The following is a 16,195-nucleotide window of genomic DNA, read 5'->3' as shown; positions in this document are numbered from 1 at the left end:
TGTGTGTGTATGATTATTGCTATTTCTGTTGTTGTTGAGGTCCAGCTTTATTCCATGGTGATCAGACAGGATACAAGGGATTATTTCAATCTTCTTTCATCCGTTGAGGCTTGCTTTGTGACCAACTATGTGGTCTATTTTGGAGAAGGTTCCATGAGGTGCTGAGAAGAAGGTAAATTCTTTTGTGTTTGGGTGTAAGGTTCTGTAAATGTCTGTTATGTCCATTTGATTCATGACCTCTGTCAGAGAAATTGTTTCTTTGTTTAATTTCTGTTTTGTTGACCTGTCCTTTGTTGAGAGTGGGGTGTTGAAGTCTCCCACTATTAATGTGTGGGGATCTATATGTGGTTTAATTTTTATCAATGTTTCTTTTACGAATGTGGGTGTCCTTGTATTTGAGATATAAATGTTCAGGATTGTGATGTGTTCCTGGTGGAATTTTCCCTTAATGAGTATGAATTGTCCTTCCCCATCTCTTTTTATTAATTTTCGTTGAAAGTCTATTTTATCAGATATTAGAATGGCTACTCTTGCTTGCTTCTTAGGTCCATTTGCTTGGAAAGCTGTCTTCCAACCCTTTATCCTCAGGTAATGTCTATCTTCGGGACTTAGGTGTGTTTCTTGAATGCAACAGATTGCTGGATTTTGTTTAAGTATCCATTCTGTTAGTCTGTGTCTTTTTATTGGAGAGTTGAGTCCATTGATGCTGAGAGAGATTAATGACCAGTGGTTGTTAGAGCCTTTTCTTTTTGATGTTGGGTGCGGTCATAAGCTTGCTTTTTGTTTTACTGTAGTGTGGTTAATTATTTCCTGTGTTTTCTTGAAAGTAGCTAGTTTTCTTGGCTTGTATTTTCCCTTCTAGTATCTTCTGTAACGCTGGATTTGTGTGTAGGTATTGTTGAAATTTGTTTTTGTCATTGAATATCTTGTTTTCTCCATCTATGAGGACTGAGAGTTTTGCGGGGTAAAGTAGCCTGGGCTGACATCTGTGTTCTCTTAGGGTCTGCATGATATCCGTCCAGGCCCTCCTGGCTTTTATAGTTTCTGTTGAAAAGTCAGGTGTGATTCAAATGGGTTTGCCATTATATGTTACTTGGCCTTTTTCCCTTACAGCTCTGAGTATTTTTTCTTTGTTCTGTATACTTACTGTTTTGATTATTATGTGGTGGGAGGATTTTCTTTTCTGGTCTAATTTATTGGGTGTTCTGCAGGGCTCTTGTATTCTTATTGGCCTCTCCTTTAAGTTGGGGAAATTTTCTTCAATGATTTTTTTGAAAATATTATCTGGGCCTTAAAGCAGGGAATCTTCCTTTTCTTCTATTCCTATTATTCTTAGATTTTTGTCTTTTTATGTTGTCTTGAATTTCTTGGACGTTCTGTGTCAGGAATTTTTTAGATTTAACATTTTCTTTGACAGATACATCTATTTCTTCCATTGTATCTTCCACACCTGAGATTCTTTCTTCCATCTCTTGTAGTCTATTGGTTATGCTAACCTCTGTAGTTCCTGTTTTCTTCTCTAAGTTCTTTCTTTCTGCAATTTCCTCCATTTGTGTTTTCTTCAATTTTTCCAATTCTACCTTCAGATATTGAGCCATTTTGTTGATTTCCTTCACTTGTCTGACTGTATTTTCCTGTTTTTCCATCACTTCTTTCAGCTGTTTGTTTGAACCAACCTCTGTTTCTTTTATTTCATTCAGTGCTTTAAGCATTTCATTTCTAAAGTCCACAATCTATTTGGCAGCAACTTCCTCTATTTCTTTACAGATGGCCATATTCTGTTTGAGTCTATCTTTCTCTATGTCTTTATGTATCTTATTTGTTTCCTCTCTTATCGTCTTCATGAGCATAGTTGTTAGGTCATCTTCTTGGATTTCAGTTATGCTGGGGTGTCCAGGGCTACTTGCTCCTGGGTAACTGGGTTCTGGAGATGCCATATTGCTCTGTCTTTTGTTGGTTGAGCTTTTATGCTGGCTTCTGCCCATTGGGTTATCTTAGGTGTTTGGGGTTAGTTTCTGGTGGTTCCTGGGGATCCTTCTGTGGAGAGCATCCCCTTGGCAGAAAGCTGGTTTTTCTTGAAGGAAGTCTTCTCAGCTTTTTGTGTATAGTCCCTGGATGGCTGGCCTTTTTTTCAGGAGTTTCTGTTGCTCACCTTAGGGATAGAGACCTGAGTGGTAACTGTGGTCTTTGTTAGTCAAGAGGGTTCTCCTCTTACCCAGGGAATTCCTGAAGACAGCTGCCCTGCTTCTGGGTTTCTTGCTATAAATTTAATGATCAGCTGCTGTGACACAGTTGGACAGCTGGCGCGTAGCAACTGTTTGTGCCTGTGTCTAGAGCACAGCTCAGTGATGTCAGATCGGCCCCGCCGGTCTGCGAGACTTTTTCCAGGGAAGGACTGGGTGATTTAAGTCAGTACGCTTTCCTTCCTTCCCTGTGGATTCTCTCAGGACAGGGACTCCCAGTCTCTGGTGTTTTTGTGCCCACCGATCAGCCTGGGAAGGTGATCAGGACACGCAGGCATGTGGCTCTGGTCTGGGGACCTAGTGCTTGCACGACCCGGGATCTCTTCCGGGTTCTGTATGGGCGACCTGAGAGTGGTCAAGACCGATTCCCACGCTGTGGGGGTTTCTTCTCACCTGAAAAACACGATTGCTATTGTTTTAGGGCCCAGGGTTCAGTCTCTGAGTCGGTGTACAGGAAATGTTGTCCGGCTCCTCAGACGCCCTGTTCTCCTGGCACAGCCATCTTGTCCTGCCTGTTTCCTTCATTTTTTTTTTATTTTTATTTTAATTTTTTTATTAATTACACTTTATTTACTTAGTGTCCCCCCTGTAGTTCCGTCCTTCCAACCTTCCCAATCCCTCCCTTCCTCCTCCTCCTCCACACATGCTCTTCCCCAAGTCCACTGGTAGGGGAGGTATTCTTTTCCTTCCTTCTGATCCTAGTCTGTTAGGTCTCATTCCTATAGAACCCACTAGGAGACTGAATTGTCATGAGCTATATCTGTGCAGGGATTCTGTGTTATCTCCATGAATGCTACTTGGTTGGACTATCAGTCTCAGGGAAGGACCTAAAGCTGCTATCAACAAGATTGAGCAAATGTCCTTATTGTGTACTTGATTCTCTTTTGGATATATGCCTAGGAGTGGTATGGCTGGATCTTGAGGAAGTGCTCTTAGTTGTCTGAGAACGCACCAGATTGATTTCCAGAGTGGCTGTACAAGTTTACATTTCCACCAGCAATGGAAGAGTGTTCCCTTTCTCCACAGCCTCTCCAGCATGTACTTTCACTTGAGTTTTTGATGTTAGCCATTCTGATGGGTGTCAGGTAAAATCTCAGAGTCGTTTTGATTTGCATTTCCCTGATGACTAATGACGATGAACGTTTATTTAAGTGTTTCTCTGCCATTCGATATTGCTCTATCAAGAATTGTTTATTTAGTTCGGTTTTCCATTTTTTAATTGGATTACTTAGTTTGTTGCTTTTAAACTTCTATAGTTCTTTATATATAATGGACATTAGCCCTCTGTCAGATATAGGGTTGTTGAAGATCCTTTCCCAATCTGTAGGTTGTCCTTTTGTTCTGACGACAGTGTCCTTTGCTTTACAGAAGCTTCTCAGTTTCATGAGGTCCCATTTATTGATTGTTGCTCTTAGAGACTGTGCTGTTGGTGTTCCATTCATGAAGTTGTCTCCTGTGCCCATGAGTTAAAGCCTCTTACCCCTTTTTCTTTTAGCAGGTTTATTGTGTCTGGTTTTATATTGAGGCCTTTGATCCACTTGGACTTTAGTTTTGTGCAGGGTGATGAGTATGGATCTATTTGAATTTTTCTACATGTAGCTATCCAGTTAGACCAGCACCATTTCTTGAAGGTGTTATCTTTTTTCCATTGTAAGGTTTTGGCATTTTTGTCAAAGATCAGGTGTCCATAAGTGTGTAGGTTTATTTCTGGGTCTTCTATTTCCATAGATCCACCATTCTGTTTTCTATGCCAGTACCATGCAGTTTTTATAACTGTTGCTCTATAGTACAGCTTAAGATCAGGGATGGAGATACCTCCAGAAGAGCTTATATTGTAGAGGATTGTTTTAGCAATTCTGAGTTTCTTGTTATTCCATGTGAAGTTGAGAATTTTACTTTCAAGGTCTGTAAAGAAATGTGTTGGTAATTTGATGGGAATTGCATTGAATATGTAGATTGCTTTTGGTAACATGGCAATTTTTACTATGTTAATCCTTCAAGCCATGATCATGGGAGATCTTTCCATCTTCTGATATCTTCTTGTAATTCTTTCTTCAGAGACTTGAAATTTTTTTCATACAAGTCTTTGAATTGCTTGGTTAGGGTCACACCAAAGTACTTTATGTCTTTTGTCGCTATTGTGAAGTGTGTTGTTTCCCTAATTTCTTTCTCGGCCCTTTTGTCATTTATATGCAGGAGGGATCCTAGTTTTTTTGAGTCAATCTTGTATCCTGCCACTTTGCTGAAGGTGTTTATCAACTGTAGATGTTCCATGGTAGAAATTTTGGGGTCACTTAAGTATATTATTATATCATCTGTAAATAGTGATACTTTGACTTCTTCCTTTCTGATTTTTATCCCCTTGATCTCCTTCAATTGTCTTATTGCTCTAGCAAGGACTTCAAGAACAATGTTGAAGAGATATGGAGAGAGTGGGCATCCTTTCCTTGGCCCTGATTTCAGTGTGATTGATTTAAGTTTCTGTCCATTTAGTTTGATGTCGACTATAGGCTTGCTGTATATTGCCTTTACTACGTTTAGGTATGTGCCTTGTATCCCTGATTTCTCCAATACATTAACCATAAATGGATGTTGGATTTTGTCTAATGCTTTTTCATCATGTATGGAGATTATCATGTTTTTTTTTTCTTTCAGTTTGTTAATATGGTGGATCACATTGATGTGTTTCCTTACACTTAAGCACCCTTGCATACCTGGGATGAATCCTACTTGGTCATAGTGGATGATATCGTTGATGTGTTCTTGCATTCAGTTTGCAAGGATTTTGTTGAGTATTTTTACATCAATGTTCATGAGGGAGATTGGCCTGATATTCTCTTTGTTGGGTCTTTGTGAGGTTTAGGTACCAAGGGGACTGTGGCTTCATAGAATGAGTTTGGTAGTGTTCCTTCTGTTTCTATTTTATGGAATAGTTTGAAGAGAATTGGAGTTAGCTCTTCTTTGAAGTTTTGATAGAAATCTGTGCTGAAACCATCTGGTCCTCGGCTTTTTTTTTTGGATGGGAGACTTTTAATGACTGCTTCTATTTCCTTAGGGGATATAAGACTATTTAATTGATTTACCCGGTCTTGATTCATCTTTGGTACATGCATTCCATTGAGAAAATTGTCCATTTCATTTAGATTTTCCAATTTTGTGGCATATAGGTTTTTGAAGTAAGTTCTAATGATTGTTTGGATTTCCTCAGAGTCTGTTGTTATGTCCCCCTTTTCATTTCATATTTTATTAATTTGGATAGTGTCTCTCTGCCTTTTAGTTACTTTGGCTAAGGGTTTGTCTATCTTGTTGATTTTCTGAAAGAATCAGCTCTTAGTTTAATTGATTCATTGAATTATTTTGTTTCTAATTTACTGATTTCAGCCCTGAGTTTGATTATTTCCAGCCATCTACTCCTCTTTGGGGTGTCTACTTCTTCTTTTTTATCCCTAGGACTTTTAGGTGAGCCATTAAGTTGCTTGCATGAGACATTTTGAATTTCTTCTTGAACGCACTTAGTGCTATGAACTTTCCTTTTAGCACTGCTTTCATTGTGTCCCATAAGTTTGGGTATATTTTGCCTTCATTTTCTTTGAGTTCTAGGAATACTTTAATTTCTTTATTTCTTCCCTTACACAGTTGTCATTGAGTAGCAAGTTGTTCAGTTTCCATGTGTGTGTAGGCTTTTTGTTATTTCTCTTGTTGTTGAGATCTAGCTTTAGTCCATGGTGGTCAGATAGGATATATGTGATTATTTCAGTCTTTTTGTATCTGTTTGACTTTTTTTGTTACCAACTGTATGGTCTATTTTGGAGAAGGTTTCATGAGGTGCTGAAAAGAAGGTGAATTCTTTTGTGGTTGGGTGAAAGGTTCTGTAGAAGTCTGTTATGTCCATTTGATTCATGACCTCTGAAGAGTCATTCTTTCTTTTTTAAATTTATGGTTTGTTGTCTTGTCTTTTGTGGAGAGTGGTGTGTTGAAGTCTCCCACTATCAATGTGTGAGGATATATGTGTGGTTTGTTTTATTAATGTTTCCTTTACAAATGTGGGTGCTCTTGTATTTGGGGCATAGATGTTCAGAATTGTGCTGTCTTCTTGGTGGAGTTTTCCTTTGATGAGTATAAAATGACCTTCCCCATCTCTTTTGATCAATTTTGCTTGAAAGTCTATTTTATTAGATATTTGAATGGCTACTCCTGCTTGCTTCTTGGATCCTTTTGCTTGGAAAACCATCTTCCAGCTCTTTACTCTCACGTAATGTCTATCTTTGTGACTTAGGTATGTTTCTTGTATGCAACAGATTCTTGAGTTTTGTTTATGTATCCATTCTGATAGTCTGTGTCTTTTTATTGGAGAGTTGAGTGCATTGAAGTTAAGGGAGATTAATGACCAGTGGCTGTTAGATGCTTTGATTTTGCTGTTGGCTATGGTAGTGTGTTTGTGTGCTTGGCTACTTTTGGTTTAGCTGTAGTGAGGTTATTTGTTTCCTGTGTTTTCCTGAATGTAGTTAGTTTTCCTGTGTTCTATTTTTTCTCCTAGTATCTTCTGTAATGCTGGATTTGTGGGTAGGTATTGTTTGAATTTGTTTTTGTCATTGAATATCTTGTTTTCTCCATCTATGATGACTGAGAGTTTTGCTGGATATATTAGCCTGGGCTGGCATCTGTGTTCTCTTAGGGTCTGCATGATATCTGTCCAGGCCCTTCTTGCTTTCATAGTCTCTGTTGAGAAGTTAGGTGTGTTTTTAATGCGTTTGCCATTATAGGTTACATGGTCTTTTTTCTCTCGCAGCTTTTAGTGTTTTTAATTTGTTCTGAATACTTACTGTTTTGATTATTATGTGGTGGGAGGATTTTCTTTTCTGGTCTAATTTCTTAGGTGTTCTGTAGGCCTCTTGTATTCTTATAGGTCTTCCTTTAGTTTGGGGAAATTTTCTTCTATGATTTTGTTGAAGATATTTTCCGGGCCTTGCAGCCCAGGAGGGCACTGTGTCTGAGGAGCAGGACAGCAGTGTTGGCACAGCGACCAGGAGACTGAACTCTGGGACCTAAAACACCAGTGTTTGTGATTGCCAGGTGAGAGGAAATCCTATGGTGTGGAAATCAATTGACACCGAACTCAGGTCATCTAGTTAATCTCTGGAAAGGTCCTGGGGACCAGCAGATGCACTTACTGCAGCAGATTGGAGCACACAGCCTTCTGTGACACCCCCAGCAGCCATCCTGGACTGGGACACACAGCTTCTGGCACAGAGTGAGGAGTCCAGCCTCCGGAATGTCATGCCCCTTTCAGAAGTCAGGGACGCTCTGCTGGTCCGTCCCTTCCTCACCATCATTCTTATACCCACATTCATATCTCTCATCTGCTGCTCCTTCTGACTATCTACTTCGGAGGAAAGGGATTGTATAATTAGCAGAGTCAGGGAAGGCTTTTAGGCCTCAGCTACTGTATGAATAGTGAAAAGCTACTAACTTTTGAGGCAACTTTCCCATCCAAGCACCCAGATTGGGATCCCAATATGTATGCTGGTTCTCAGGCCCTGGACACTTTTCATTGCTCTGTTATGTCTGTAATTCAGGATGCAGCTTGAAAAATCACAAATTTGTCTATGACAACTAAGATTCTTCACAGCCCAGAAGAGTTTTCTGGGGCACTTCTCTTGGCCCAATGGATCAAAAAAGTGCCAGGTATTAAATTTGGCTTTTGTCCTTTAATCAGTCCTGGATATAAAGAAATGCTCCAACAGCTAGATGCCTTTGCAGGGGTGAAATAACTCCCAGCTCATCAAAATAGCCCAAAAGATTTTCAATAACCAAGATACTGAAAACCAAAACAAGCTGCCTTCCTGTGAGGACTGGCTTCCTGCTTTGCCCTCTGAAATCAAGCCTGCATTACAACTGCTGTCTCCTGACCTTCATCTTTTGATGCTTGATGTTGTGTCATGGAGTCCTAAGGAGGATCACTCACACACTGACAGCGTCTAAGTTTCCATTGCCCATCCAAACCTTCTACTCAGGGACAGAGCAGAACCAGGATATGTGTTAAGTCACCAGAGCACATTTTGGCCTGGATTGTCCCTAAGTTTTTAGTTGGAAAATGAGACTGAGCACTAGGGTCAGGAGACTTAAACCCTGTTACCTAAATGAAGCTGTGTGTTGGATTGGAGTCATGTTCAGAGTTGTCTATGCTCTACATGTACCTGTGTGTTCCCCTAATCCTATATACAACAAAGCAGCAGGTTGTGTGGCCACCCCTGTGGTCACCAACATTTCTGTCAGTAATGTCTTACCTATGTTCTATAAATAAGTCTGGATTAACTCATCTTCTCCAGTGGAAACTTGACCATATGAGGTGGGGTTAGATGTTGCCTAGTGTCCCACTGCCTCATCCTTTGTGCCTTGTCACTGATAAAAAAGGAATTATTCTAAATCTCAAACCTATATTTCGTTGTTCTCTTTTGAATCAAGGTTTCACTATGTAGCCCTGAATGACCTGGACCTTACTGCTATGAACTGTAATGTAAATACCCGTGTTTACTGTTGGTCTCAAGCAACTTCTGCTTTTTAGAGCAGGCTGGCCTTGAACTCACTCATCCACTGGCCTCTGTCTCCCAAGTGCTGGGATTAAAGGCATGTGCCCCCATGCCATGCCTCCCTTACAAAATCTTTATTCATAAAAGATAACATTGTAGAAAAATTTGTTCTCACAGGTAAAAACCTGATGAGATTTTATTTGGAAGTCAACAGGAACAGAGGTACCGAACTTTATAAAGCTAATGATCAAAGATGGTATAAAATACAGTCAAATTTCAAAGACATATGTCTGACAAAATACAAATTACATCGCTCAGGTTCTTGTTTTCCTCAACTCACCAGAATAATATTTTTAAAGTGTTGTATTTAAGGAAAACAAAATATTTTGGTGCTTGTATTCTTCCATGTTTCTACAATTCAATATTTAACCATCTGTAATTTTTCTTTGCAGCAGAGTCTTCTGCTTTTGAAACTCATTGTGTATACTGTTAAGTACATTGGTATAATTCTTCTCGAAATCCTCCAAAACCTAAAGCACAAAAGAATGCTTTAGTTCCAAAACAACTTTGCCTCACAGGTTCTCAAGATAGTTTTAAAATTTAAGAATCTTTTCATATTCAAATAATATACAATATCACTTCCATCTTCATAAAACATTGGAATACATCCAAATTCACCCCATACTATATATATGCGTTTGTCTGTGAACAAGTGAATCAATGATTATTATAACATTATGAAAATAGTGTACTTTGTGTGAGTGCACTCTGTGTGAATTAATAGTCAATTTAGATGTTAAGGTTAGAGAGAGAAAAAAGAAAGTGTGGCTCCAAGTCTCCCTAAAGCTCACTTGAGAGCATAAAGAACTTGGCATTAATTTGGACAACATAGTAAGACCCAGTCTCAAAAAGCAGGGTGGAGCTGGGCAGTTATGTTGGTTGGTAGAGTGCTTATCCAGCATGAATGAACCCTCCACTTGATCCCTGGCACAATGTAAACAAAGCAGTGGGACACACTTGTAATCTTAGCAGAAGAGAGGTGAAGGCAGAGGGATTTGGAGTTCTCAGGTATTTATGAAGACCAAGGCTAGTGTGAGCCACATAAAACCAAATATTTATAAAGGGAGAAAGAACAAAAATGTGTAGAATTAGATACACTAGAAAATCCAAAAGTCCAATTAGTACACATGACTTTTTAAAATGTTCTCAAATAATAGCTTAACTTTTATTTTTTATGATTAACAGTCAGTGTGAATGATAATTAAATGATCTGTATTACAAGAATTTTTCTAAGGTATATAAAACAAAAACTACATTTTGGTACATTTTTTTTTTTTTATAGGATCACAGTGTTTAGCCCAAGCTACACTCCATCATCACATGCTTCTCTCTCAGGCTTCCCAGAACTGGCATCATTTGCCCGTGCTCCCATAATTACTGAAAAAATTAAGTTAATTAACTAACATGTTACTTTTGCCTAGTACTTAAGGTGTACTGTTATGTGAATGTGTGGAGAGACTTTTAAAAAAAATGACAAGGTAGCTCACTCCTTTCAATGCAAAAAGAAAACCCATGCAAACAAAATTATTCAAACACTTCATAAATGGAACGGAAATAAATCAATTTTTAGCTACAGTGTAGAAAATGGGGCAATTCCAAGTAGGTTGTCAAAAGAATAAGGTTTCAAAAATACGGGAATTAACAATATTCTAGGGAAAGAATATATCCAAAGAATGGAAGTCCATCACCTGTGGGTTTAATTAAAGCAATTATGTACAGAGATGTGGTTAATGAGTAGATGTAGTAAATGGAAGGGATCTTATAGAAGAGGAAGTTACAGATTATATTTGCAGAAAGTAATGTTTTAGATAGCGTACATAGCAGACATATGGAACCAGTTCTCTGCTAAATTTACAAATAGATTTTTTTAAAAAACTCAACTAGTTTATTGCACACTTTGGGCCCAGACTCAGAGGACCCAAGCTGTATCTGACTTGAAAGACTCCTCCTTGGGAACTAGCTTTCATGGTACCCGAAGTTGGCAGAAAAGTTTCAAAAGAAGGCAGGCAACCAACAGTCCTACTTAGCCAGAGGGAACATGAACCACAACAACTGCCAGCATGGCATGATAACTGTAAAGGTGCAGTAACCTTGGCAATAACAGCTCTCCAAATGGACTTAAGACTCGCTCTTTGATGTTCATAGAAATGAGTATAAAGTTCTTTCAAAGTGTCTTAAAACTACTGTTTGGACCTTGATATGCCTATCTACTTATAAAAAATCCTTTAACTCTATAACTTTTATAAAAATTTTATCATTTATTTATGTGGGTGTGTCTATGTATGTACATATATGTACGTGGTTGTTCATGGAGGCTAGCAAGAGTGTCCTATGCCTTGCAGCTGGACTTGTGAGCCTCTTGACGTGAGTTCTGGGAAGCAAATTCCAATCCTCTGACAGAGCAGCAAGCACTCTTAACAGCAGAGCCATTTCTTCAGTCCCGGAATTTTAACACTCACCTTTTGTGTTCTAGACTCTCTTTTATGATTATATGAAAATACTTTGGTACCTGTAATTATTTTAAAATCTATTATATCATGAAATGCTTCTATAATACATTTGGAAACAAAATATTGGACAATATCAACTAAGCACTTCCTTATTTAACAAATACTGGATACACAAAGACAGATAGTTATGATGTTATTATATTATGCATTTGATGCATAAGCACATTTCTAATAAAAAGTCTCAACATTTCTTGTTTTGAATATTTCCTCGCTAAAACTTTGAAAAATCTGCCATCACTTCATTCACAGTCACTTATTCATAATGGAAAAAAGGTAAATTTTGAAATGTATTAAGAGAATGCATGATGTTAAAATTTATTACATACCTTTAAGAACTCATCATCTGCCTGCTTAAGTGTTTTCAGGCTGTCAGTCTGAAGCATTCTAGTTTGTTGAAAAGTCTTCTGTTGATGTTTAAAAATACCCTAGAAGTAAAAATGGAAAGTTGGGTAATAACAATTAAGTATGAAATTTGTTACTCTTAATGCTGTTCTTGGCTTCACTCATGCTAAAGAAAGACTACAACAAGGTAATGTCATGGACTAAAATTTTAAACTCAAAACATCCCTTTAAATTAATCTTTAAAAGGATTCCTTAAAAAGAATTGTTTTCATAATAAATGCCATCAATATTTTATTTTGGTACTTTTTATCACTGAGTTTACACAATTGGTTCCTTTACCACTAACCAGCAAAAATTATCCTCCAAGTCATGGAGTAGGAATTTTCAAAGCCAGATTCTACACTGCACAAAACAGTAGAAACTCATGATCTTCCTGCTTCAGTATCCCTAGTAGCTGGGATTTGAAGCATGCAGCTCATGTGAGTGAGTAGAAATTCCTAATATTCAAGATATAACTTATTACTCCAGTAATGTCTACACATACGATTTTCCAATAACTCTGTCCTTTCAATTTCTTAACCTATTCTTCACCAATGACTTTGCGCTATAACCTTCTTTATCCACTCATTTAAATACTTGTACTCTATATTTTGCATTGTTGATAACACACCTTTCTATAGTGCTGGTAATGGCGAATATGTGTTAACTCCATGTCAGATATGATTTCGAACCTTATTAAGGAAGTGCTCACCATTTAATTTCAAAGATGAGAAAACTGAGTTACAATGGTACAGTGTCTGTTGTTCCAAGTTTTGCTATTATTGAAGTCTGAATCAGATCCAAAATATTATGCTTCCAGAATCTAAGCTTTAAGTATTATAAAACTCTTTCTCCACATATTATGAGATAATACTGAAACACTTTCCACTGCAGCTTACTCATTTTGGTATTATGGGTGAGCAATCCTTCAGGACCAAAAATTCATAAACCCTACCTTCTATTTACTGTTGCCTCTACGCCTGTTATTTTCAGTTTTCTTTTTCCAACCTCAAATTCTATAACCAATCATTAAAATTTCCTCTTTGCATATAAATCTTACTCTGTACCAACTCACATTTATTGGTTAAATCACAAGTTTGGAAACTTCAGCTCTAGCTAATCTCCCTGATGACAGCACATTCACAACCTGATGGCCTTATTTCATGGAATACATAGATACGATCCAAAGAGAATATTCAGCCTCTCATCACTGGATCTACCACCCACCTACAACTGTATATTGTTGTATACAGCAATACAGGGTCCTTGGACAGACTTCTCCCACCAGTGGTTACTGGGCGCTCACCCCGGAAGCGCATCACCAGCCAAGTTTTACGCTCTGCTTTCCATTTTAAAAGGTGTATTATACTTCTTTACGAAGTTCAATCTTTTCACATACCCCATTCTTAAGAACTCAGCAATTATCCTTGCTTTCCTCTTTTTAAATATATGTCTTGTCTCTTAAAACCACAAAGAAACAACAAAAACCACAGCATTACTTCTTAGGCTATCACAGTTTTTCCTATCATGTCTTGTATTTATTTCTCAGGTTTGTGCTCACTTTCCCAATCTATTCATTCTGATTCAGAATACCTATGATGACGTTTATATTGTCAAATCTACCTTACTTCACCTAGAAGTGATATATTGTGAAAGTAATAATCTTTTCTTCTTTTAAAAGGCTTCCTTTACATGGAGTAGTTTTAATTTCTACCTAATAAATCATTTGTTCTCAATCTGTTTTACCAGTTCACTCTCACCATTGAGAATCAGTGCAATGAAGACGTACAGGGATCTGGCCCTTAGACTTTTCACTTACATCCTCAGTCACAGCTTGATGGTTTCATCTGATCTCCATGCTTTAAAAATTACCTTAAATTAACAATTTTCAACTTCTTATCCTTAAGAAATGGCTTCCTCCTGACTTCATCTTCACATATTCGTGGTTTACTCAACTGCCCTCTGAATGTTACAAGTGAGACAAATTGAATATTCTGTAACTAGACTGATGTCCAATCCCAAGACTGTTTGAATACAATCAGGACCTCAAATGTAATACAAAAAAAGTTTTTCCAAAACAAAATGGTGAAAAGACACAAATGGGAAGTGTAATCAGTGCCATGAATTATATGCATGGGGTTAGTTTTTATCAGCCTGGAATCAGAGAAGTACCACACTTGTTGACTGAGGAGGCAAAATGATTGTGACTTGGTACTGTGGCTTTGTAAAAGTGTGCTTGCCTACTTGCAAAATGCTGAGTTAAGTCATGAACTCACACGAGAAAGAGAAGGACAGAAAGAAGGAAGGAAAGGGAATTTGAGGCGAGGGAGACAGGAGAGGAGCATGAAGAGCAGCAGAAGAAAACGATGTAAACCATACTCTGACTTATAGAGTTTAATTGAGGAATTGGGAAATGATCAAAACTAGTTCAGTGATATTCCTCCATAGGAATATTCTGCTAGGGCTATTGAGAAAGACTGTCTCAGTTCACTGAAGCCAATAAATTTGTAGTTGAGTCTAAAAAAGGAAGATTTTAGATATGCCATCTAGCAAGATCACTGAGACCCAGAAACAGCTCAGATAATATCATGTAATGCATCCCTCACACCATTCAACTATGTCTGAAACAAACTCACCCGATTTATTTCACATAAAACAGTCATCCTTCATTTATTCCTTTAGAAGTTTCTGTTGCTTGAAATTACAAGAATCTCAACTAATATCAGAAGCCAGATGGCCTTTATGAACATTAAGTGTGTCTATGTTTCTGTGATTTTTGGTTTACCAGGAATAGAACACAAAACCAATAACAGATCCCCAAACTTGGCTCATTTCCTAATGCAAGGATACTTTCTCTAATTTGACTTGACACTTAGTTATAACAGATTAATTATAACAATAACTGTGATACCAACATTTATTTCATTTTCTTGGTCTTCAACTTGCATTATATCAGAATCCCATTGCTGAAACACAGTTATAATCTGCTCAGTATATTCAATTTTAAACTCCCGCCTGTAAAACATAATAATGAATGTCACATTACATATCAAGATGAAGAGAATGTCAAAGAAAAATTAAATTACCACATTATGTATCATGTAACAGAAAAGGGAAGACATAATAGCAAAGGAAATATTCCTGTGGGAAAACAAAAAGTAAAATTAGATTTATATTGATTCCAGAAATATTTTTCTTAACTAATAAAAATGTGTTTTCATATGGCTGGCTTATTGACTAATAAGAACATTTGATCATTTATCTATCTTTATGTATGTTTATATATATGTCATATACATATAAATTTTAGAAAAAAATCATTCCATCTCCAAGCAGTTTTGTTTCATTTTTTTCTACTGAATAATGCCATAATATCAACACTATATGAGTTCCAAGTAGAAATATTTCACTTCAGTTTTTTAAATCTAGTTTGGTATACCCAAGATCACAAGGGAATGCTTAACTCTCTTAAAATTCATACATGATGTACAATATGAAACTGAATTTTTCTATCTTGCAAACATCTATAAAAATGAATAGATTTTATGATACCTACCGTTGACTGTACTTCTAGAATGATCAGAAATGACTTTTTAAAAAAAGATTCCCCTTGTGCAGTAGCCTTACTATGCCACAAAGAAAGAGGATCTAGGAATTCTGAGTTGACCTGATGGGCAAAGATCAGATAGTAGGGGAGGAAGACCACCCCTGCTGGAGGGACACAGTAGGATGGGTGGGTCTGGGAGGGGATGTGGAAGGGAGCTACAACTGAGAAACAAAGTGAATAAATTATAATAATTACAAAAAGTTTGAAAAAAGGATTGAAAAAAATTCTATTAAGAAACAAATAAGAAAGAAATGATTAGCACTGTCATGTCAAAAATCAAGCTACACATGATGTTTGTCACTGGCTATGTCTCTCAGAATATCCAGAAATTGGAAACAACCCAGATGTCCCTCAACTAAAGAATGGATAAAGAAAATGTGGTACATTTACACAATAAAATACTACTCAGCAATTTAAAAAGAAAGGAATCCTGAAATTTGAAGGCAAATGGGGGCTAGAAAAGATCATCCTTAGTGAGGTAACCTAGAAGCAGAAAGACACACATGGGATATACTCACTTATAAGTGGATATTAGCCATATAATATAGGATAAGCATTTTAAAATTTAAAGTTCTAAAGAAGCTAAACAACAAGGAGGGCTCTAGGGAAGATACTTAGTCTTCATTCAGAAGGGCAAACAGGATAGACATTGGAAGTATAAGAAGATAGGGAACAGGACAGGAGCCTTCCACAGGTGGCCTCTGTAAGAATCTACCCATCAGAGTGTTGAAGCAGATGCGGAGACCCATAGCCATCTTTGAACAGTGTCTTAGGAATCCAGAAAGAACTGGAAGGAACAAAAACTCCACAAGGAGACCAAGAGTGTCAAAAAATCTGGCCCAGGGCGTCCTGCAGATACTGATG

The 16,195-nt window shown here is 37.5% G+C and overlaps 1 long non-coding RNA gene across 1 annotated transcript; it reads right to left on the bottom strand.

The window, feature by feature from the left end:
• Nucleotides 1-9,211: 9,211 nt before the first annotated feature.
• Nucleotides 9,212-14,690, bottom strand: LOC132650087 (uncharacterized). The gene is made up of 3 exons (XR_009588448.1): nucleotides 14,640-14,690; nucleotides 11,670-11,768; nucleotides 9,212-9,303 (listed from the first exon to the last, which is right to left on the bottom strand). It is a non-coding gene; the product is annotated as an uncharacterized LOC132650087 (long non-coding RNA).
• Nucleotides 14,691-16,195: the final 1,505 nt, after the last annotated feature.

This window comes from Meriones unguiculatus, chromosome X (assembly GCF_030254825.1).
Source record: "Meriones unguiculatus strain TT.TT164.6M chromosome X, Bangor_MerUng_6.1, whole genome shotgun sequence".
Lineage (NCBI taxonomy): Eukaryota > Metazoa > Chordata > Mammalia > Rodentia > Muridae > Meriones > Meriones unguiculatus.
The sequence above is the reverse complement of the archived record's forward strand: the minus strand, read 5'-3'. Positions and strand labels throughout refer to the sequence as shown.